The sequence below is a fragment of the Solea senegalensis genome, linkage group LG6 (genome assembly GCF_019176455.1).
Source record: "Solea senegalensis isolate Sse05_10M linkage group LG6, IFAPA_SoseM_1, whole genome shotgun sequence".
Taxonomy (NCBI): domain Eukaryota; kingdom Metazoa; phylum Chordata; class Actinopteri; order Pleuronectiformes; family Soleidae; genus Solea; species Solea senegalensis.
Window position 1 is genome coordinate 10,983,772 of NC_058026.1, and position 23,489 is coordinate 11,007,260.

The 23,489-nt window shown below is 41.3% G+C and overlaps 1 long non-coding RNA gene across 3 annotated transcripts; it reads right to left on the reverse strand.

The window, feature by feature from the left end:
- Nucleotides 1-3,300: 3,300 nt before the first annotated feature.
- LOC122771244 lies at nucleotides 3,301-22,825 on the reverse strand. 3 transcript variants are annotated; one of them, XR_006360593.1, is made up of 4 exons: nucleotides 21,832-22,825; nucleotides 18,204-18,511; nucleotides 14,296-14,426; nucleotides 3,301-4,614 (listed from the first exon to the last, which is right to left on the reverse strand). It is a non-coding gene; the product is annotated as an uncharacterized LOC122771244 (long non-coding RNA). The 3 variants fall into 3 exon arrangements; XR_006360591.1 differs by lacking the exon at nucleotides 18,204-18,511; XR_006360592.1 differs by lacking the exons at nucleotides 14,296-14,426; nucleotides 18,204-18,511.
- Nucleotides 22,826-23,489: the final 664 nt, after the last annotated feature.

Sequence of the window (23,489 nt, forward strand, 5' to 3'; positions counted from 1 at the left end):
GCTGATTTTGATTGACATTTTTTTACAGTCTGTGCATGGGATATCAATTATTTTTGGAGTGTATCGGATTTTACATTTTTATCTGTCCGATATCCAATCCAGTGATTATGACTTTAGTTTGCTCAGTTTAATTTCATCGTCGCGGTTCCACTTCGCGTTCATTTCTTTTCTATGGCCTCCATGTATGTACTTACGGAAAACTTTAGCTTTAAACTTTAACTACATATCTATGAAACTTAACATGGCACATAAAAAATATATCGTATTTCTTCTAGGTGTGTATTGGGCTACAAAGCTGCAGCAGAACCTGTTAAGTTACGTCTGTCACTGAATTAAGTGAGCATGACCAGTTTTGTTGAGTGTTTTGTGGTCTCGATAAGATATGAGACACGTTACGATACGACCACACATATATTAAATGGTATGAACCAGTTTGGTTTTAGCTATTAAAAAAGGCAGATCAGTAAATGTGATAAAACAGGATGCAGCTTTTATCAATGGAATATTTTCATTTGCATTTCCATGACCGCAAAGCGTTTAGAGGCTTCGGGGTTAATGCATGAAACACAAAACCCTTCTCACTGAGAGACGTCGTGCCCTCTAGGTGAGATATTTCTAAGACGCAAAAAAAAAAATAATCAAACGCTTCACACTTTTTGCCTCAAAAGAAGCTTCTTACAATCCCATTTAATACCACTTTCCTCAGGCTAAGTGGCTGATTTATTGTCAACATGCCACTGTGCCCGCATGTTTTTAAAAGCAGGGGATTTTTTGGTTCAAATATTTAATGGCTTTGAACCACGAGACACTGCGTGGCGAACGGGATTGAGACCTCATGACTGCCGACACACAGGACAGGCGGGAGGCACAGTCTCCCCCAACTGCTCTCTCTGTGGGATGCTTTTGTCTGATAACAGGTCATGCACCACACCCGATTTAAGTCATGTGCTCCCTGTTGCATGACGAACAACATGAGACAATGAGGATGTGTTCAGTCGCGTATGCGCTTTATTTCAGCCAAGGAGGGCGAACGCATCGGCTTTTGCTGTTGGGTATGTTTTGTGCTCATCTTCACGAGAGAAACAAACATGTGTTTGCTATTCAAGTCCATTTCTTGTCTTTTTGTGTTTGTGGGTGTGTCCAAGTGCATGTTTCCTTGCTGCGTAGCCAAAGTATGAAAGCATTTGTAGAGAGGTGCTGTGTCCCTGTGAGTGGGTGTATGGTCTGGGTCATGGCTCTTTATTACTTTAAGACCTTAGCTCTGCTCCAGGGGAATCTTACTCCACACCCGGTCCTCATTCTATTACGTCACTATTACATCACGTGTACATTCCTGGGATAAATGTAGACACAAGCCTTGTAGGCACTCGTGCACACTGTGTATCTCCTCTTGTAAGATGCATTTGTACAACTTGAACTAAATAATAGATTTATTTTGGCATAGAAAAAATAATAATAATGGACTCAGACAATGTAACCACGCATGGCCAGTGTTATCTTTATTTAAATGTTATGTCTTTATTGAATTTATCATGCAAATCACACAGAGGAATGGACAGTGACAACAGTAATACTCATATTAAACCACAAAACACGCAGTCATACCTTTCCCCACCAAAGAAAGAGAAACATGTGTCACACATATGCACACATTACAAAGAAACAGAAAAAACAAGCTCACATTATCATGCATTAGAGGAAAAAGTAACTACAGTACCTCAGATACAGATTGAACTGTTTTCCAGTTTCTTTCTGACTTTAAACAGACACATACATGGTTCTTATTAACCACTTTAATCATTATAGCTTAACATCTTATTAATAAATACTTTTGGAGCTTTAATTAATGCCACAATTCCATTCTGTCCGTGTGTTCACGGTGGACTCCTCATATCACACAGGCATGGACTGAAATATCGGATCGGGTATTTGACTTTGTCTCAGTCCACACACACAAACCACCAGACCACACCATTTGTTAATGTAACAAGAACAGAGCACATCGAGTTAGCAGACAAATTATAAATGTAGCCACTGTGTTCATGTGGGAAGAAATATCCACATTACAAAATATACACATGTTTGGGGAGTGACCGTCAAGTAGCCTATCTGTAAACTGACTTTTCAAAGTATGAGTAAGTGTGTTATGACTGGGCCGAGCCCTAAAACAACTCCCTCATGAATACACCAACCACACCACATTCACATGTGCGATACCAAACAGTTAATGTGATACAGAGTTAACATGAATTATTATATTCACGAATCAAATGTAAGTACAGGTTCTTTGTTTGTTTTATTCTTTTTCTCTCTGCCTCATATTTATAACATGTCTGACGTTAGGATTTTATATGCTGTTTTGGTAATATGAAATAAATAATCAATTATTGAAAGTTGTTAAATACACAGTGTCTGACACAGCACGTCAGGTGTTAAACAAATATGGAGGACCTTTACCAAGTTCTGTTTAACCTGGGGCCTTCATAAATGATAGATTTTGTTTACCCTTTCTTCATACAAATATGTGTGTGTGTGAATTTGTATGTGTGTACGTATGTGGCCGCTAGTTGCAACCCGAACCCGACCGACAAAGCCATATTATTTACAGTATATCTTATTATAATAGTACTATTGTCAGGTTGCGTGCCGCGTGCTGTCCTCGGTGCACATATTGCTCTTTCCACATCCCAGCCACATGTATAGAGAGACTTAAAATAAACAGCCCCTGCTTACAAACTGCATTTTTTTTGTCTACACCTTGTGTTTGGCTGCACTGGGGGGGAAAAAATGAAGAAGAAAAAGAATATAGCTGCCTGGCACTACCACGATTTCACCTTTTTCCTACTGGATGCATACTTGCTTGGGGCGCTGGTTGCTGGAATACACTGCTGGCAAGAGAGGAGAGGAGAGGAGAGGAGAGGAGAGGGTATATAGCAGTGATCAAGATGTCATCCTGGCACTTATCAACAGTTGAAGTGATTTGAAAGCTATCGCGACACTTGGTTAGTTGCAGGCTGTGCTAAGTCCAGATTTTCTTCCCTCTCTTTGAACCTTTTCTGCCTTTTCGGTGAAGGCTCTGGCATTAAAATGGATGAAGTTGAATTCAAACGAGCGCGCATGCACTCGCAACGTGTTGAAACGATGTGAAGTATATTCTATAATTAATAAAGACATCATCATTAACCATTTTAGGATACTTTTCAGTGCCTCCTCACTCCTCACATCTAATTATTACTTACATTTACATCTTATCCCAAAAAGAAGCTTGTGGGATCAGTTCTCATCAGCAAATCAATCAAATCAAATCAAATATACTTTATTGTCACCACAGGGAAGTTTTTATTGGGCTACAACAGCTGCAGAACAATACACAGAACGACAGAGACAAAAAAACAGCTAACAAAAGGATGTATAATTCACACAATATAAAAAAGAGAACCTGAATAAAAGACATGAATATTGCAGCTGCCCTAAAAACGAGTTTTGCTGCCGTAAAAAAACAAATAAAAATTTAAACACAGATTTCACGATTTTCCTCAATTATTAAAGTTAATAAAAAGCTTTAGACAATATATTATAGTCAAGTATTTATGCTTCCTCCTCACTCGGTTGCACAGAAAAACACACACACACACACATACATATAAGTCTTCTGCAAACCTCTTAATCACACACATGTCAGTTCTACCATTTCACCAAACCTGTTAATGCAGACTGATCCAATCCAGCTGCTGCCAGACCCTGACCATAAACTTACTGGTTGAACTGGGTCACTGTCCTACCGCCTCCACAACGCTGAGTGACGATATGCCCTCTCTCTGTTTGTTTATATTAGGATGTTTCCGATTTAGCCGGCGGCTAATTGCTAGGATGTGGAGCACCTGTCTTCTACCATACAAGGAAATATTAAAATACTTTAAAATATTAAAATCTTTGAGCTGGCGGAGAGTAAACTAAAAACCTCTCGTCAGTCCAAAGAAATGTACCGGCCTGGATTTTGCCATGTTGTCTTCTGTGTACTGACTTATTTTATTTCTGGGTTAAAGCTCGGGGGTGGGAACAGAGCACCTAGTCCTGTTTGGGTCGGAATGAACAGAAGACTTCTCTGGGTGTGTTAGTCCTCTTTAGAGAAATTAGATTTAGTACAATGTCAGTTAGACTAACATTTTTTCCAAGTCCTGTTTTTCCAGAGTAAAACAATGATTCGATCATGTAAATAAAGCGATTATGTATCCGTGCACATGCATATACTTTGCCATATATGCATGCACCTACGTGTCTATATAGCGTACACATTTAAGCATTTACTGTGTGTAAGTGTGTATTAGAATGTGTGTGACGGGAGCGCGGACTGTAACTCACACCGACTGCGAGCTGAGGCCCCTGGCAGTGAAATCTGTGGGTCTGGCAGGTCCCAGCAGGGCTCTAACGCCGCTCTAGAGCTCAGCTCTGCTCTGCTCTGCTCCGCTGGTGGTTGTGGGCCCGTCTCCATGTCGCAGCATTCAAGAGAACTCCTTCTACTGGGAGGCCTCCAGCAGTGAAAACAGGACAGTGTCATCGTGTCTTATTGTTGGCAGCCATGTTAGCACAACATCACATTTCTGAGCAGTTGAGCTGAAAAGAAGCACAAATATTACATTTTTTTGTTGCCTGTTGATCTGTACAGTGTTTGGCATTTTCCCATGCTGATTGGTAGCAGCAGCACTGTCATCGTTGCTGCAGGCGAGGCAGCAGTTATGGCACCACTCAAATCTTAAATAACTTTACTTTACTTAGGTGAGAAAGGCAGTGAGACACAGCCAGATATTAACCCTTAAGAACACAGGTGCATGCAGACTGTTGGAGTGGTTAAGGAGAAAATAAATGTATGTGTGTGTGTACATAGTGCAGAAACAGCTGCACCTGTTTTATTTTATTTTTTTTATTTATTTATTAAATGTTGTAAATCAATAATGAATAGGCTTATTGTTGGATCCATAACTTTCAGTCATCTGGCTGTCACCGGATACAAATATGAATCATATGGCTGTTCCTCAAGGGAGGAGAGCCATAGTTAAAAATCCACCATTATATTCTCAATGATTTTACTTTTAGACCGTCACCATACCCTTAAATGTAACACTCGTGCCTGTGTCATTCATTTATAGGCAGACTCATAAGATCTTAATTCTTGCATTTTGTGTATGAAACTGAAAACGGGCAGGCGGCAAAGCTGCTGCTTCTGTGAGCGACAGAAAGACGAGAGGTAAGGAGAAAGAGACGTATGGATATGTGAAGTGGGTGAGAAGATAAATTCAGGATAGAGTGGAGAGACAGCGTAGGGCGTAAGTGGGATTTGATGAAGGAGAAATGGGGTGCAGAAGAGAAGAACACGAGGAGAGAGAGAGAGGGAGAGGTTATGTCCTGGACTCTGACCCAAATTGTAATTATGATCTCTGTCAACCTGATCCGACCATGCCAATGTGTGGTCTTCCTTTCTTTCCATTGGCTATGGATAAATGGAAGACCACACGCCTCTGCTCCCAGCACTTGGTACAGTCACTTGACGAGTTGCAGCACGTTCATTTTTATACAACATTAAAACGACGACAAGCCCGAGGTCAGAACATCACGAGGTTCTCTTTGAGAAACCACATTGTTCCTTTCCAGCGCACGCACACACACACACACACACACACATGCACTCATCAAACACGTATGACATCTCAGCCCTATGGACAGAACTGGAAAATGCAGGGTCGTGTAATGACATTATACAGCATGTAGCTGCTTCACAGCAGAGTTTTTTCCCTCATTCTGGTGTTGTTCATAAAAAAAAAATAAAAAATTTCATGTTAGCAGAAAAATTGTGCAATTCAGAGAAAAAGGCAGAAATGTGTCTATCAGGGAGAGAACACTGGGTGCAAGCTGGAGTCTTTGGCAGGGGTTGTTGGCATTTTGCTTTTGCTGGATTGCTTGCAGTGCTTATGCCTGTTTGGTTATTTTATAGCCAAGTAGGAGCTGTGACGATGCCAATTCCTTGAGAGGATGAAATCGAGATTACCAGGGAAAGCGTTAATGGGATTATTCCTTTTATAACCAGTATCAATAATTCATAATAAAAAATATGGCAGTAAATTCAACCCATATCATTTAGATTTAGAGGCTGCAATTGTAATGATTATTTTTAATTCACCAAGTAAAAAGGAGGATGGGCATGTCTTAATATTTTAGGATGGCAAAGTGTCGGTGTGCATGTCTTGAATTTATAACCCGTCTGCCTGGATAAACACACACACACACACGCACACACAGCCGGGCTAACGCCTCCGGTACTGTGTGCTGAGATCATTGGGAGTTAGGTGACAGATACCGAGAATGCTTGGTCCTAAATTAAGCCCACTGCTTCATCAAAAACATCCTGCCTTTCCTTCGTGGACCCTGATTGCAGTGTCGGGTGTGCAGTAACATTTTTAGAAACAATAAATACGCATATAAACAGTGATGTTACAACATCACTTTAAAAGAAAGGGTGAAATATTAACTTGCCCTTTGGTTCAAGTTCAAAAAAAAAAAGAAGAAGAAGTTGCAGTAGCTCTCAATTTTAAAACTGATTTAGTTATGTTTAAACGGCGATATCTCTAAATGTGCCTTTTGTCCACACGGAACTGCACCAAATGCGTAGGTTCCTCTAACAAAGTGTTCCTTGTAGATTCTATACAGTAAAAGTACACAGAAGGCTCGGGCTATTCCCACATGTACACATACAGTACATGCACACAGATAACACATGTGAAAAGAACAGAGGTGGAGTCAATTTTCTCTACTACATAAAATATAGGCATCGTATGAATGATTCAATAGCTGTTTAGGTTGCTAACGTAGAGAGAAAAGAGTTTTTAAATGCACAGTATCATAAAACCTGATGCACTCCATGAACTCAGAGCAGCTATGATGACAGTAAAATAACTTCTAATGGGATAATGAATAATTTTCTGAAAGGCTCCACTCATCAGATGCATATGTTTACTAAGAAAAAAAAATAAAAAATCATTCAAAGCGTATTCAGCTGCACGTATATACAAATTGCATTATGACCCATATTAAGTAGCACACAGTAAAAAATTGTGTGGAGCACGGGAGGTGAAGGACGCCATGGGGGAGGAGGAGAGTTCTGCACCACTCTGCTCCAGCTCCACTTCCACTGGTGACCCCGTGGCTGTAAATCAGAGTCGATGATCATTCCTGACTTCTTCTGTCTTTATTCTCTCTTTCTCTCTCTCTCACTCTTTCTATACCTTTTATGTTCCAGAACTGTACATATGACTGGCAAGAAATAACAGTTCAAATGTGGACTCATTATTTTCTTTTGACAAGTCCAAGTCAGATTTTAATCTGTCTGCAAACAAATTTCAGGGTTTGTTTGCAGATGTTTGCAGACTTTTTCATGGAAAGAGTAATATTAAACAAGTAATATAAAATCCTTTTAGTTTTTGTCTCTGTGTGAACAAAATAGCCAGTTAAGTGAGGCAAATGCTATACTGCTAAAGCTAAGGAAGCATGCACATCACCTACCCCAAACTTTCTGTACAACAGCTGCCAGAGACAGATAATAGAGGTGAGAATAGAGGGGGGGGGACAGATAATAGAGGTGAGAATAGGGGGAGGGGGGGAACTTGCGAATTCAAAAAACCTACACTGTAACCAATTAATTATCGTGATGCCTGTAACACACCGAGTCAGTCTATCACACCAAGAACAAGGCATGTTCTCATTACTGACTGAAGAAATTAACAGTTTCGGTTTTTGGTGTTCTTTTCGTGAACCAGGCGTCTCTTTATTGTTGAAATCGGCCTCATGTACAGGACATGGATGTGACTGTAGTGCTGTAGAGCTAAAGCAGACTGAAGAAAAACACGAGCAGTTGAGGATCGGGGTGAGGTTGACTTGACTCCCAAAGTGCACCTAAAGATATTTTGTATCCACGCTAGTGTTGCAATGCCTTGCCAAAGTCTTCCCAAATAAGTCCTAATAATATAACAGTCCGAATAAAACACTGTTGGCTTATTGATTTGCAGCCAACATGCACATTTTGATGTCCGCTTATCTTATCGTCAACAATGTGAGATTGAGAAACAATTGCCATAAAAGTGGCCCACATTTCCAATGGTTTAATGAGTTATTGTTTTGGCAAATCATTTTTCTTTTTTTATTTACTGGGAATAGCTCGCCAACTGTGTAAAATTAACCACATCAGTGTTTCTAAAATGGAGTCCGAGGCAACTGCCGGAGCCATCGTCTCTGCTGGTTGATATCTTCTTTTAAACCATAATTCAAAAACATGTGTTGTGCCCTTTATGTCATTTATCTTATTTTGCTTACAAAGAACATTCCTGAAAATGCTGACTAAGTAGGAATAAGGAATAAGAATGAGGGAGTAATCCAACATCAGGGATGCAAATTGCCATAAAACACCAAAGAAGAAGCCATGCTACTACACCTCAGCAGCTGACTGGACGTAAAATATTAAAAAGATTTCTTCAGTATTTGCTTTATTCTTGGAAGGCTCATTTGTAGTTAATGTAGCCAAAATCTATTAAATACTAGTAAATAGAGACTTTAAAAAGTGGATAAAATTGGTAAAAACCTTGGTGTCATTGATAATAAATATTACATAATTATCCTGTCACACGATATGATAAACTATTGGTCTGATAATAATGTCAGGAGTATAAATGAGATGCAACTCTGACAGTTGTCTTGTGTATTTTCATGCACAGAACCATTTTTCTGGCCTTCTCTCGCTTACTTCTGACATCTGAAAAATGTGACAAATAACTATAAATACAAGAAGCGTCTGTCTGTCTGTCTGTTAATCTCTTGACACACACACTGTGCAGCACCAAGTAATATTTTGTTCGTCTGGCTTCAAACTTGGCAGGTGACTGACTACAGACACCAGTGTTTGCAGTTCCAACATTGATGTTGTTTGGATACGAAATACATGAGATATTGGTCAAACTAAAAACTAAAAAAACATGTACACATTGAACAATAACTGCACTAGTGTCCTGTATACTGTATATTAAGTGCACAATTAGGTAAAATCATATAAAAACATCAAGCACCCAAATGGCCCCTGAGAAGTTTTCAAAAGTTGGTGGTTAAGTGTAGGTTTAATGTTACACATACAGTAGTTTGCTAGGATTTTAAAATGGTTGATCTTATTGAGATTGACGCACAGCCTGGATGTTAAGCACTGCTAGAGAAGCCAAAATCCCATAGGCCGTTACTGTAATTTTACAGCAAAGTTTGTCAAGTTAGAGGTTTGATTTTATTTGACCTGTACTGGTGGTGGTGGTTCTGAGTTGGAAAGTGTGGCCACTGGTAACATCTGCAAGCGTTCTTCAGATAAAACTGCAAATGCACATGAATAGTTCATTTTCTTTTGAATTATTCTTTGGGGGAGGGCTTGTTGACATTTTACATAATGACACAAAAGATCACCCAGGTTCCTAAATAACTTTTCTGGATCCAGAGACCACATTAGCTCCACACACAGCATGACAGTAGGTTGATGTGGTGGGGTGGGAGACAAATGAGAAGAATTTGGGTGGACTAACAAAGCTGAGCTAAGACTCCGCACACACACACACACACATACACAAACACAACATAACACACTCCCCTGCACAGCCTTGGGAACGGGGGAAATGTTTATTCTGTTATGTGCATGTGCCTTTAAAACAAATTGATTTATAGCTGTTGCTAAGGCTCTGCTGGCAGACTAAGGGCTCCATGCTTGATAGATAAATTTTAGCCTCTATCTCCTTGATGTTGCCCTGAGATGTCTTAATTCTCCCAATACTTAATACAGCCAGAGGCTATTTGACAATTAAGAACACAGAGAGTTTGAAATGTCACCAGAGATAAGTAAACAGGCAGCATGACAGATCACTCTCACAGCGTCTCTGGTGCAAACGTTCATGGTAGTATCAAGATTTTAGAATCCAAACAGACTCACATTGTTATTGTTCCATTTGAAGGCATTAGTACTTCAGGTGAAGTCGGTCAACGTCTAAAAGCTATCAATATACACAAACACAGATATACCTTCCCAACACCCACAGTAGCCACTCAATGCAGTGTGGTTCTCCAGTCTCTTTTTTATGTACTTTGTATTTGCTTTTCACCTTTTTCCTTCACATATATTTATGTTTATTTTATATTTTTAGGGGGTTAATAATGTGTAAATATGTACAGTAGCTGGAGCTCGCAGCTTTGGTGCTTTTCCACTATACAGTTCTGGCACGACTCGGCTTGACTCTACTAGTTGTTGTCTTTTTGAATGAACACAAGAATCAAACCGAATGATGCAGAACTGTAGATTAGTTAAAAAGACTTAAAAATCTACAACATTTAGCAAATCTCTAAAATCTCAGTATTTAACAGAGGAGTCTGGCGTATTTAGTGACAGCACAGCCGAAAGCCTGCAATTTGTGAGCCGAATCATTGTGAGCAATGGAAAACGACGTGCCTGGTGCCCAAACTGTGTAGAGTCGAGCTGAACAGTGCTAGAACTGTACAGTGGAAAAGTGCCACTAGTCTGTTAATAGAGGAACTGTTGGAGTGGCTCTGTCCAAAGATAACAAAATCCATCAACCACCAAAGATCACACAGAAATACATTATATCTCAGTGCTATAATTGGTAGAAAAACATAGACATATAAACTGACATGTTGTGGTTTTACTGGGATTATGTGCTCAACTATTTGTTTGCCTGCCAACCTTACTGTGACAAAAAGACAAGAAATGGCACATTACCCTCTGTACTTCTCTGTACTTCCACTTCTCTGTCTGTAAAGATTAGACAAATAAAGTAAATTTGCATTAGAGATGCGGTAAAGGTGAATTTTTATCATTTCTGACAGTTTCCACTCTTAATGCTAAGCTAACACGCAGTTTGCAGTAGCTTTGTTTACTTGACGAATAGGGGTCATTTTGAATGTTTGTTTGTTTTTCAGTCAACACATCACAGGTAGTGACAATTAAATCTAGTCTGGCATGAAAATGATGGACTTCTTTATGCTACATGCATTCAAGCTGTATGCGGCACATACGTTCCCACATGCACACACTGCCCAAAATAACCCATGCTTTATGGAGAGAAGATGAGTCGATGCAAAAACAAAGGACAAGGAAACACTACAAGCATGGAGGACCCAAATGAGATTGTCTTAAAAAACCCATATGAATTTCTGGGATGCAGATGTAACGGTTATTTTCCAAAACTGTTGGTTTTGGATTCAGACCCCTATTTTTATGCCCAAGGAAAGAAGAGGAAGTTCCAAGAAGTCCCATTTTACTGGGTTTAAGGTCGCCATGGGTCTGCCTGTCACACTGTGGCTCCTATCACTCTTCTGCCAACAAAAAACAGAGAAAAAAAAGAAAGAAAAACTCCCTAGGAACATAGGCGTTGTATTCATGTCTACATCAGTTGCAAAGCTTACAGCAACAAAACCAACATAGATGCTGATATTTCACAGTCCTCCCAGCTGCACATGTGCTCTGCAGATCAACAGTACTTGAATGCAACATGGGGTATGAAGGATATTAAAAAGCATGCACATACAAAATCTCCCTTTCTCCTGAAAACCAACTATGGAAGGATCCTGCTACCCCCTTTTGCCAACAAAAAGACCAGAAAGAAGCAACTGATGTTTTCCAAGTGGCTTGAATAACTTCCATTGACAGTTTTGATAGAAGCGGAAAAACCTCTTCCCTGTAATGGAAGACGGCTTTGAGGATGATGGCTTTTTCCTATTTGTAATATCCTCAGAGCCAAGCTTGGCACTGAGGGCCCTCTGGACTGCAGGCAGGATGATGGCTTAGGCCAGACAATGGGACTTCAAGTGAGCCACAGCGATTAGAAGAAAAGATCAGAAGAACCATGAGGCTCTGTCATGCCTCTGATTAGCTGAAAATGTTGACTTCATTGCCTTGTAACTCCAAATGTTGCCGAGATGTTTGGATGGACAAGAGCTTACATCTACTGCTGCGTGTTTTGTATGTTTTCAAACACATTGAACTGGAATTGCCATACCACAGCCCACCGTTAACATATTTAGCTCCTTAAATAGGGGTGTCACGATTCTCCAAAGCCTCGATTCGATTCTCAATCTTTTTGCTGATGGGTCTGCTATTTTTTAAGACCTTTTAGTCTAGTTTCTAGGATCATTGGTTTTATGTCATGATAATTCATTTAATTTTCGATTGTCTACATCAGGCATGTCAAAAGTCCGGCCCACGGGCCAATCACAGCCCTCGGTCAGATTTTGTAAGGCCCGCAGCTTCGGTTTTGTAATGTATTATTTATGGCCCGGGACGGAGTCAAACAGAAAATCGGTCCAAGTTAAATGTCATCCCCATTAGCTCATCTGGTAAGGAGTTGCCTCTGTAACCAGAGTCCGGTGTTCGAAACAGCCATGACAGACGGGAACATCCATCAATCCATTATTATGATATCGGACTCCAGATGTGATAGATAGGACATAGAATGTTTTCATTTTTTTTTTCATTTTAACTCCTGCATGGCTTGGATTTGGTTACATTGCCATTTAAAAATGATAATTATGACAATGAAAATAAAATTATTATACAGCCATGTATTTGTATGTAACTTTTAGTTCAGGCCCCCAGAAATTGTCAAATGTAAATCATTTATTAACAATATAAATGTAACAAGATGCTTAAATCCAGGGTTTTCCACCACTGAATAAGGTCACTGATGCTACAAACACACCTGTAGCGCTAGTTATCGCTTTAACGCGAGTTGAATTATCGCTCCAAATATTTCCACACCAGTTATTACACGAGGAGAAGCACGAGGAGGTTCTAGTTCGGTCAGAGATGTGTCACTCAAATCAGCAGTTGCCATGGTTACTATTGGTTGGCAGCAGCTATGGGTTAGCGGGAGGAGGTAACGTGTTGTCATGCTAAAATGGCTACAACCACAACGCTGTGGTTTTTTTTACCCTCTGGCACACCCGCAGGACGTCACACAGGGGGCGTGGTTAAATCCTTGATTCCACCTTTGCTTTTGAAGGTCGAGTTTATGACGTTGTTTCGATCAATATTCAACTTACAATTGAGCACCACTATCATTCAAGCACTGTAGCTGAGAGTAAAAATGTTGTCTTTACATTAAAACTCAAAAAGAGTCTCTGGAGCGATTAAATGCTCAGCAGTGCACGTTTGTTTGGTAAGATTTTGGCAGTGGAGCCACTTCTTTGGCAAAATAAAGATCTTTGTGCCAGAACAAACATCCGCTTTTCCTCACCCCTTATACACACACACACATTCACTTACTGACTCCACACAGTGACATGACTGTATCTGCAGCATCAAACAGACATCTGCCAATCGCCCTGCAGAGCTCATTGTTACTCAACACGGGGCACACAAACGCTGTGCCGAGTTTGGCTTCCAACAGATTTTGCAATGCAAAGAGAAAGTGCCTCTGAGGTCTGCCAACGTGCATCGTTGACCACAGATAGCCAGAAAACAACAGGAAACCAAACAGGCCCTGGGTGATTGTGGGCAAGAGCAAGGGGGAGAGAAAAGAGGAATGACCTTTCAAAACATTCAGCCTGAACTCAGCTCAGCGAGTGAAACACCTCTACCCCCAAAAGAAGAGTTGTGTTTCTCCACCTACCCGATGAGACTTGCACAATACAAAGACCAGCGTTGTAAAAAATGAAAGTGGGCTTGCTTATGTGTTTGCAAACATGATCACGAAGACAAACAGAGGTAGATGAGGCCTGGCTGCTGAGTGAAATGAATGCAGCCCGGTCTGGAACTGTTCAATACCTGTGAGCAGTTTGATATTCTATATGAAAAGCAAACATGAGGGGAGGGGAGTGGGGTCGCCTTGCTGTGTGCACTCGTGTGTGCATTTTTCACTGAGTATATATTAGTGTGTACACAGTTATGAGATCTCATTTCGATTCGTGTGTGAAAGAGAAGAACATGCTTCCTGCACCTATAGCTGAGTCCTGGGAGATATGTGAGGAATTCACTTTGACCTCTTGGGCTGCTCACGACCTAAACTTACTGCAGAGCACATCATGGCACATCATTCTAGTGCACTTCTGCCAGAAAAAAAACAAATGTTGTCTACTCCAGTAATGTTTTGGAATACATCTTAGCTTTTTTGAAATCAAAATCAATTATTTATGTTAACAGATATTCACTGGAGCATCGCAGGTTATAGCATGACTTACAAAACAGATTTAGTGGGGTGAGATTTTTGGTACCTTTCTCAGAGGCATTCCAGCCCTTGACCTGTCCTGGGATTTGAACTGGTGACCCTCTGGTTGCAAGCCCAATTCCATTGCACTCAGTCACGGTGAGATTCTGTAGGTGTCACCTTTTTTTTTCCATGTGCCTGTATAGAGGGATACGCCATTCTTTCATTGTCTGTAATATCGGTGCAGTTTTAAAATATACATAAAGTGGTGAACAGCAGGTACATGCCTTGACTCACTAATGTCCGGATCACTTACTGCATGTTACTGCCCACCTCTCTATCCGTGTTTCCTATCTCTCTATGCCATCGCTGGTTAACAAATGAAAAAAAAAAAGTTGCACATTTTTGCACATTTTTTTTGTTACCATACTATAACATGCACATGTTAATTCAGTAAGAATTCATTGTTTAAGAGGCCAAAAATATGATTTTTGAGGTCGCTTTGATCACTGACATCTGTCTGCCCAAATCGTCACAGTTAACATGGCCGTCCATATGAACATATGTGCAAAATTCTCTGGAGGAGTTCATTCAAAAGGCAAAGAAGGTTTGGGAAATCATAGCGACCTTGACCTTTGACCACCAAAATCTAATCAGTTCATTCTTGAGTCCAAATGAACTTTGTGCTAAATTTGACAGGACTCCCTCAAGACATTCTTGAGATACTGCGTTCACAAGATTGGCAACTTGAAAACACCCTGCCTTTAACCATTTAAAAAAAAGCAATGAGCAATAACTATTCTAACTTAATTCTTAATGTGTTAGTTGTTTATGTCGTGGCTACAAAAGAGGCTTTTCAGACACATTCAGACAACGGTCTGTCTCGCCATCTGATCACAACAGATGTGCTCCTGTTGTGATCAGGACACATAATGGAGCGTATGTTTCTTTGCATGTCAGTGATTGTGTGTGTGCTGCCAAAGTGCAGATGACCTCCACACAACCCGCTAACATGACGTCCACAACGACAAAGTTGAACATAACTACGGAAGGCTCAGTACCACCTATTCTTGTCTAATACTGCTACTGCTGAGTATATACCAAAACTGCCAAGCTGTTAGCAACTCATTTGTGCTGATGCCTGTAGCACCTACTAAAAATATAACAAATATTCTGCTTATTTAAAGACGAAATAAACCTCATTGTCACAACATGTGCTTAGTGAAGCAGGGTTTGTATCGTATCAGATTTTCCTGATCCAGTATCAGTAGATACTAATCGCTTATTAATCGATTACTAAATTCAATGTCAACTCTTTTGGTAATCGATTCATCGGTTTGAAGCTTTTTTCGTGTTAAAACAAGATTTCTTATTGTTTTTGGTTCTTAAAATGAATATTTCCTGGTTTTGGTATGTGGACAAAACAAGACCTCAATGAGTGACACATCTCTGACCGAACTAGAACCTCCTCATCAATATTTTTAGCGTTTTCTGACATCTTATGGACCAAACATTTACTCGATTAATTGAGAAAATAATCTACAGATTAATCGATTATGAAAATAATCGTTAGTTGCAGCTCTAGTAGAGACTACTACAATAGACCAATATTGGTACCATGCTGTATTTTATTGGTGATTATTACGACATTTAAGTTAAAACAAATGTTGTGGGTCTATAATAGTTAATAGTCCGAGCTGTACAATAATTTCATCCGACAGTTACTGTGTGTAAATATTTGAGAACGAGTGATCTCTACAGCACATTGGGACTAGATTGTGAGACGCAACCTATTTTAAATAACCACTGACTAAGTCCCAACTCGGAACATTATAACTAGGCGGACAGCAACGACGCATCATATTAATTTGGGTGATTAGTAATAGGGGGAAGAACCACTGGAGATACGTGGTGGCTGATTACACTCCTCTCTATTTACTCTCGTCATACCAGAGCTGGGTTTCACAGGCTGATTGGCTAAAAGCAGGTTGAGTGGGTGGGGGTGGGTCATTCTTATTTTTAAAGAGGGGTGCTGGAGGAATTCACACAAGGAAGGTCTGCTCCACTTTTTCTTGCCCTCTCCCTTTTGTCTGCAGTGTTTGCCCTGGATTTGAGCAGCTCTCCTGTGTGTGCCGTCAGCCCACACCCTAATGGCAGCCTCTGTCAGAGAGAGATCTGGGACTGTGCTGCCGCTAGGTAAGAGGGGGGCGGCTAAATCATTCTAATGGGTGTGCCTCTCTCTCTCTCTCTCACCTGTTGAATCATGCCACCATGGCACACTCATCACCATCATTTTCGCTGAGTATGCAATCAAAACTTCAAAGAGGTTGTTGCGCTGCAGAAGTCTTTGTGACAGGTGCCCAGGACACAAGAACGTTACACGCACAATATATTAAGCCCGTTAACACTTTGTTCACCACCTCACATCCAAGGACATCGACAGGTTCGGCTGAGTCTCACATGTGCCGAAGAAAAGAAGGAGCAATGGCGCGTGTCATGCCAGTCGCCCTTTCACCTTTTCTGTTTTATATCTTGTCATAACACAATACTAAGTACTGAATTTACGATTTCATTTTATATGTTGAACTACTACTAGACGTGAACCATTGTTTAGTCTGTTCTGTGGCTACAGTACCGTATGCAGTATATATTCATAAAACTATTTTAATTTCTTACTTGCTGCCTATTTCAGAGCATGACTCGGCAGAGTTTCCTCCTATTAAGACAATAATTTGGTGTCATGTTAACAAATTAGTCCGACTAAAATCGAGCCAGTCTTAGTCTGACTAACATACATGGATGATGTGATTCATAGTCAGATTACTCTGATGTGATGTGATAGCAAAATGTCATACAGCGACGTCTTTCTTCACAGCTCAATCCGCCACCTCCCCGTCGCTTTCCGTTCATTTTTCTGTGACACAAATGTCAACAGGAAACTGATTCAATATGCACTAGCTGGAATAGTGAGATACAGCGCCATCTATGGAGGCGGAGTCAGACGTACACAGCCAATAAATCAGTTGTCCGATTACCTGTCTTAGTTGGACTACGGCCTTAGCTCGATTAAACTGTGCATGTTAATGTACTGACTAATTTGATGTCTTTTAATACGATAATATAACAAGTATTTGCACACACAAAACAAAGAAAATGTTTGATTAAACACATGTACGTCTCTCTGGCCTTCCACACTCAAGTGTTCCTAAAAACTACTGTAGCCAATCAAAAGCTCTATTCTCTTGCATGCAGGATGAACCTTGAAGCTAAAACATGTTCATTAGTTATAAAAAAGCAAACAGGAGCCTCTGCTCATATTCAAATGACTCAGTTGTCAGATGATGGCGCAGTATTTCCAGCACACACTCATCAGTCACACACAAGTTGCAGAAAGTCAGGTGACCAAGAGAGGAGACGCCTTGAGTGGGAAGAATTGTCACGTGAACGAACATGACTGAAACAGATTCTGCTTTGATAAGGGAGCTGAAACTAAGTCATTGGGATTTGTCCTTCATCGTGGCCTTGAGGGGCCCAAAGCGGAGGGGACGCAGCTCTGATGAAAAGGGTGGGGGGAAAAACCTCCTTATGTTAATTTGACCAATGGTTCACCCTGATTTTTATCTTCTCTTTGTTCTCAATTGGTAATAGTGAGGCTGGTTCATGTTCAGCTGGTGCCTGAGGGACTGATGGCGGCTGAGCAGCAGCCATGAGGGAAGCACACTGTCAGTCCTGTGATAGCCATATGAGATTCCACATGCTCTGATGAGTAATTTCTCCCTCCCTTCTTCATCACCATGTGGTTCACGGCCCTGAGTCATCTTCCACACTTTCCCTTACTCCCTCTGCCCTTGTCTATCCGTCTCTCTCTCTTTTACCCCTCGACATAAAGAGGATTCTTCTTTCCTTCCTTCCTTCAGCAGTGACCGTCCCACAGGGAAACTCAACAGAATAGCCTCCCTCCGATGACTCACTCACCAACATCGAGAGCTCCGCTCCACGCCACTCGCTCTCCAGCCGCGACAGTCCACGACACCACACCCAGGCCTGGATCCTGGTCCTCCAGGGCCTGCTTGTCTGTACATTTCTCTCCGTATCTGTCTGTTTTGCCAGTACTGCAGCATGTCTTCACCTGCCTGCCCTGTTGCCGTCCTCTACGTCTGCACGGCTGCTGTCTCGTACATCTTCATAGTCTGGTTTTTGTCTGGTTCTGACATCACTGCTTGACAGACGGTGTTATTTGTCAGTCTACCTGCCTGTCTGCCTCCCGTCTTTCAGTCCATCCCCTGCCGCACAGTTGCAAAGTCACAATAGTGAAGGACACACACACACACACACATACACACACTCTGTCTGCATTTTAAACAACAAACTATAAGGACTTGAGCAGAAACATAATGACAGTGCGATTCACGAGTCTGACAAGGACGACTTTCATCCTGCAATGTGCAGTTCCCAGATATCTTTTTCTAAATGAGTACTTATCTGCAATTGCAAACAACAAAGGTTCCTCTTTAATTCCAGACGCTCCGCTCAGACCTCAGTCATGTATTCTATAATTTAATGAGCCCTGTGACTTTCACCTTTGTTTTAACTGACAGCAAAATGGGTTTAATGTGACCTAAATACATACACACTGGTTCATGCTCTGGCCCTGCAGTGCAACAGGTTGTTGATAAAAAAATCTGCACACGCTGTTCGGAGATCCTCGACATGTTGCATCATGGGATTTGTTGACCATTGCAAGAGCAATAAGGATTTTTAGGGGCATTATGACTGGGTTAATAAAACACAGCTGCCCCTAAAAGTCCCTCACTTTTCTTGCTGCCTTTTCATTCTCTCCCTCCCTTCATGGCTTCGTCTTTATGTGTCTCATTCCAAACTTTTTATTTGCTGGCTTCTCAAGTGCGACCTTCTCTTGATATCTGTTCCATCATGACTGAAGTAATGTGACATCATGGCTCAAACACACCGTCTGACGTTTGACCTTTTTCAGGGGAGCTGGGTCAATCCGTGTATTTCCCAAACACGCACATGCTTTCTACTATTTATGAGTTGTATATTTATAATAGCAGAGTTTTATTAGGCTTCGCGGGGACACTTTTTATGGGAGGTGTTCATTAGACGTTCAGCTTCCACGGGAAAACGTGAACATCAATCTGAGGTGTTCAGCTTGGCAGATGGGTCTGCATGATGCTCACACGCGGTATCGTACAAATGGGCTGGCTGTTGTGGTCAGCGTGAGGATCGGGAAATGTAAGAAATGTCTATTTATAGAAAAGTCTGCGACCCTGCTTTCAAATGGTTGTGAGGAGAGAACATGACAGGCCGCCACGGTGGGAAAAACCAAAATGTAAGCAACGCAGTGCAGCACGTGTCGCGATGAGACCAATTGGGCCTTTTACACAATGTGAAATGCCACCGAGAGAGGTTTGGCAGGCAGCGGCAGCCAGCACTGTTTAATATCACAAGTTTAATCAGCACACTTGGTGGATATCCCAGAGCGCACTGTAGCCACACTGCTTATTCAAACCAGGCTCAATCCACCAAGCCTCCCTTACTAGGCCCTCAGCTCTCACTCTCGCACTGGCCCGTGCTCTCCTGCAGCATATATGGAGTTTTCGGCTGGAGTGCTTTTTATCTGCTTTCTGTGATGTGTCATTGAGCTTCAGTGGGCCACGCTGGAGGGAGACCGTGATAACTATTTGACTGAAATTGCAGCCGATCTGAGGAGCACTGGAGACATTTTGTGTGCTCTCTCTAAACTTGATTTTTAAATGTGTTCTTTGACAGCTGTGCGACGATAAGGGTGACAGGATTTCCACTCATACGGTTGTTAATTAGCGTAAATATATCATTTTCCGCAGCCGCAGAGATGCTCAGAGAAAGTGTCAGCTTTCCTAAAACTTCAAGTTGGAGGTGATTTATTAGCGACGCAAACATGAACTAGCAGGCGTGTAAAAACAAACGACCTGTCACCGATCTGTGATCCTCGGCCTACAAATAACTTGTGATTGAGCACTAACTTTTTAATAAAAGAAACTGACAGACGTATTACCGCAGCGGCTTCACGCCGACCGTGATGTCAGGGATTCATTTACAGGTCTCTTTTAAGTGTGTTTAAATCATCACAGAGGCCTTGTGTGTTTTTTTTTGTTTTTTTTTTTTTAAATAAAAAATCCCATGCTTCAGCGAATGTCTTACCTATGTGTCACTTGCAGCACGGAGATGCCACCACAGTTCCTCTGCTCTATTAATTACATAAAGCATCTAGTGTCAGGATGCTAAATTCATTAGCGAGGTATGTATGGCATGTGAGGGTCAGAGCAGATATAGAAACAGGTCTCCACAACAACTTCTTCACCACTTCACACATTTATGCCATGATTTGTTTAAAAAATAAAAATAAAAATGAAAATAAGAGCTGTAAGCTTCTGCAATAATGGTTCCACTTTCTTCATAATTCCGCTTGTCTAAATCTAACGCAAGTTTAGAGGAATTGGTGACTGTGCTAATTTTAGATTTTATCATAAAGAGAGATGAATGAAATAATACAGTTCATCTTTATTCTTATTCCTAATTTGGCCTATTTTGACCGAGTTGGAAAACGCTTGAAGGAGAAATTAATTTATCTGACGAAACAGTTTATCAAGAGCTGATCAGCAGAATGAGGACAGGAGGGAAATATCTTTTTCTCTTCTTTTTTTTCTTTCTTTCTCGGGCTGAAATGGCACGTGAAAGTTGTTCATGACTCTGTGCATCAGAGCAATGACAACCTCTGCTCTAGTTTTCTGTGAGGCTCATGAGAATCCTGCCTCTCTTTTAGCTTTTGACAAAGACAATTCAGACAATTCTTTAGCAGTGACACTCAGGGTTTGACTCTTTTGAACTGTATTAAATAGTTTATTTGACACAGCTTTCATTCGTAGCTTTCATATTTTTTGGCTGAGCAACGGCTAGATCCTCTTACATTATTAGGCAATATGAAATAATGATCACACACTCGTTTCGGCACACAGATTAAGTGTGTTGTTACTTTTTCGTAAGGTTGTGTTTTTTGTAATTTTAGTATAGTTTAATCTGTTTATTTTCTGTGATGTTGCAAATGTTTAATATGATTATTACCATTAATAGTGACTTTGAGGTGACTTCACTTGATTATTCTATAAAAATCAAATTCTTTACATAATGTAATCGTTGTATAATGTACATTTATTTATCTATGAACTTTATAGTAATATTTGATCTCCTAACATATCACTATGGGTTGGGTTTTTTTTGCCCTTTTTTGTAGCTTTCCCATCTCTATATCTTCTCTTCCAAAGCACTGCGCAGCAAAAGTCTACAGGCTAATTTGTTGATCACATGAGCCAGGAACTGGGACTTTGTAGGCCAGTTGAATTAATTGAGGACTCACCTTGCCCGCAAAGACCCAGCCTCTGACGCACCATCATTCTCATCATCATTATCAGTCCCACTGCTGGAGACAATATGTGGAGAACACTCCCAGGGTCTACCTGTCTTTATGTGCCACAGACATTTCACCTCCACACCAGGTGAAAAGGTAACGTGAAGATTGTAGTCTGTGAAGACTCGGGATACATACCCACTGACCTGCTGCCTGTCAGTGTTTGTGGAGAAGTGGGGAGGTGATGCCCAGTCCGTGTCACCTGCGTACCGGGCAGGTGTCAGCATCCACAGCCCATATGGAGACCTGCGTAAAACGCGCCGACAGTCTGTCTGCTGTGTTGTCTGGAGGAGATCGCGTCTGCAAGTAAAACTTCACCGTCCAACCAGCGCCACTGCCGCCCCATGTAATATCTGATTACTTGGTGTTGAACGCATCCCAGATGGAGCAAGATTATCCTTTTTGGGGTTGTGGAGGGCGAATTGTCTTTGGTAATAAGTCGGACAGTCCTCCTGGCCTCTGCCTTCCCCTCCTCCTCTGCCCGAGGAGAGCAAAATGTGGAGACGCAACAGTGTCGCGCCTTAATTGTGCCAGTCTTCTCCTCTCACCCTTTCTTACCTTGAACGAATATCGGTGTGTGATTAAGCCCCGCTAGCGCAGCCAGTCACCCTGTATCCATTCTGGAAGCAGAAGACAGAGAGACGGAGAGGAGTGAAGACAGTCTGCTGCTGCTGCCATGCTGCAGCCTCGATAATGTGAGCAGGATATTCCCAAACAGCTGGAAGGAGCTGATATATGGTGCTGCGCCCTCGTGTTGGGCCCTCCCCAAAATGGACCGGTGCTGAGTGGTAACCTGGTTATTTTCAGCGCGTCACTGGCTCGTCTCCAAACGAGCCTATAGGTTTCCGTCGGGCGCGCAGCAGCAGCGTCGTCCCGTATGTTACCAAGTATTCTTAAAGAGAGGAGGACTTAAAAAACGAGCACTACACAGAGTAAATGTCCGAGCATGCGTTTTGCCTGTAACTCCACACATTCCTGCGGTGTGTGTGTGTTTGTGCGTGCGTGTGCGCGTCTTGGCTCGTCCGTCCAGTGACACGCGCTCAGCGGCGGCTCGTCTGCAGTTCTGTCTCAAGGTGTTCCCCTCTTTTATCGATGCTGATGAGGAGACTTTGTGTGTGTGTGTGTGCGTGTGTGTGTGTGAGGGAGGGAGGGAGGGAGAGGGGGGGTGTCTGTGTGTGTACATCCCAGGTTCATCACACCTCTCCCGGTGCCTCCCAGAGCTGTGGTGCCGCTGCGACCTCTAGTGGCAGCGATATGTCCTGACAACCCGGTCAAACCCAATCTTTATCGCGGTCTAGTGGTCAAAAAACAACTGTTGTGTGATCTTAAAATGAAAACACAATATTGCGTCATGTTATCACAATTAATATATTCATGATGAGATTTCACCGAATTTCAAAGTAAAGGTGCTTGTTTTAATATGGAATGGAACTTCACTTCATAAAAAACATCTTTATGATGCAACATGAATCTATTAATATCAAAAAGACATTTATTTAACTGTATTTAATACGGGATGCCAGTTTAACACCTCTATTGTTTCCAGATTCAGATTTAGTTGATTTTGCTATAATCTGTTGTTTTATTACCTCTTTATTTTATACTTTATGTTTATATGAATGTCAAGTGAACAGAGCATGAAGGATTCTTCAATTTCAATTCAATTTAAATAAAAAGTAATCATAATAATTAAAAATTCAAAGGGCTTTATTGGCATGGGAAACGCATGTTTACATTACCAAAGCAAAAAAAGAAACGTGTGAGTGTGTGTTTGTATTTATTAGGGCTAAGATTTG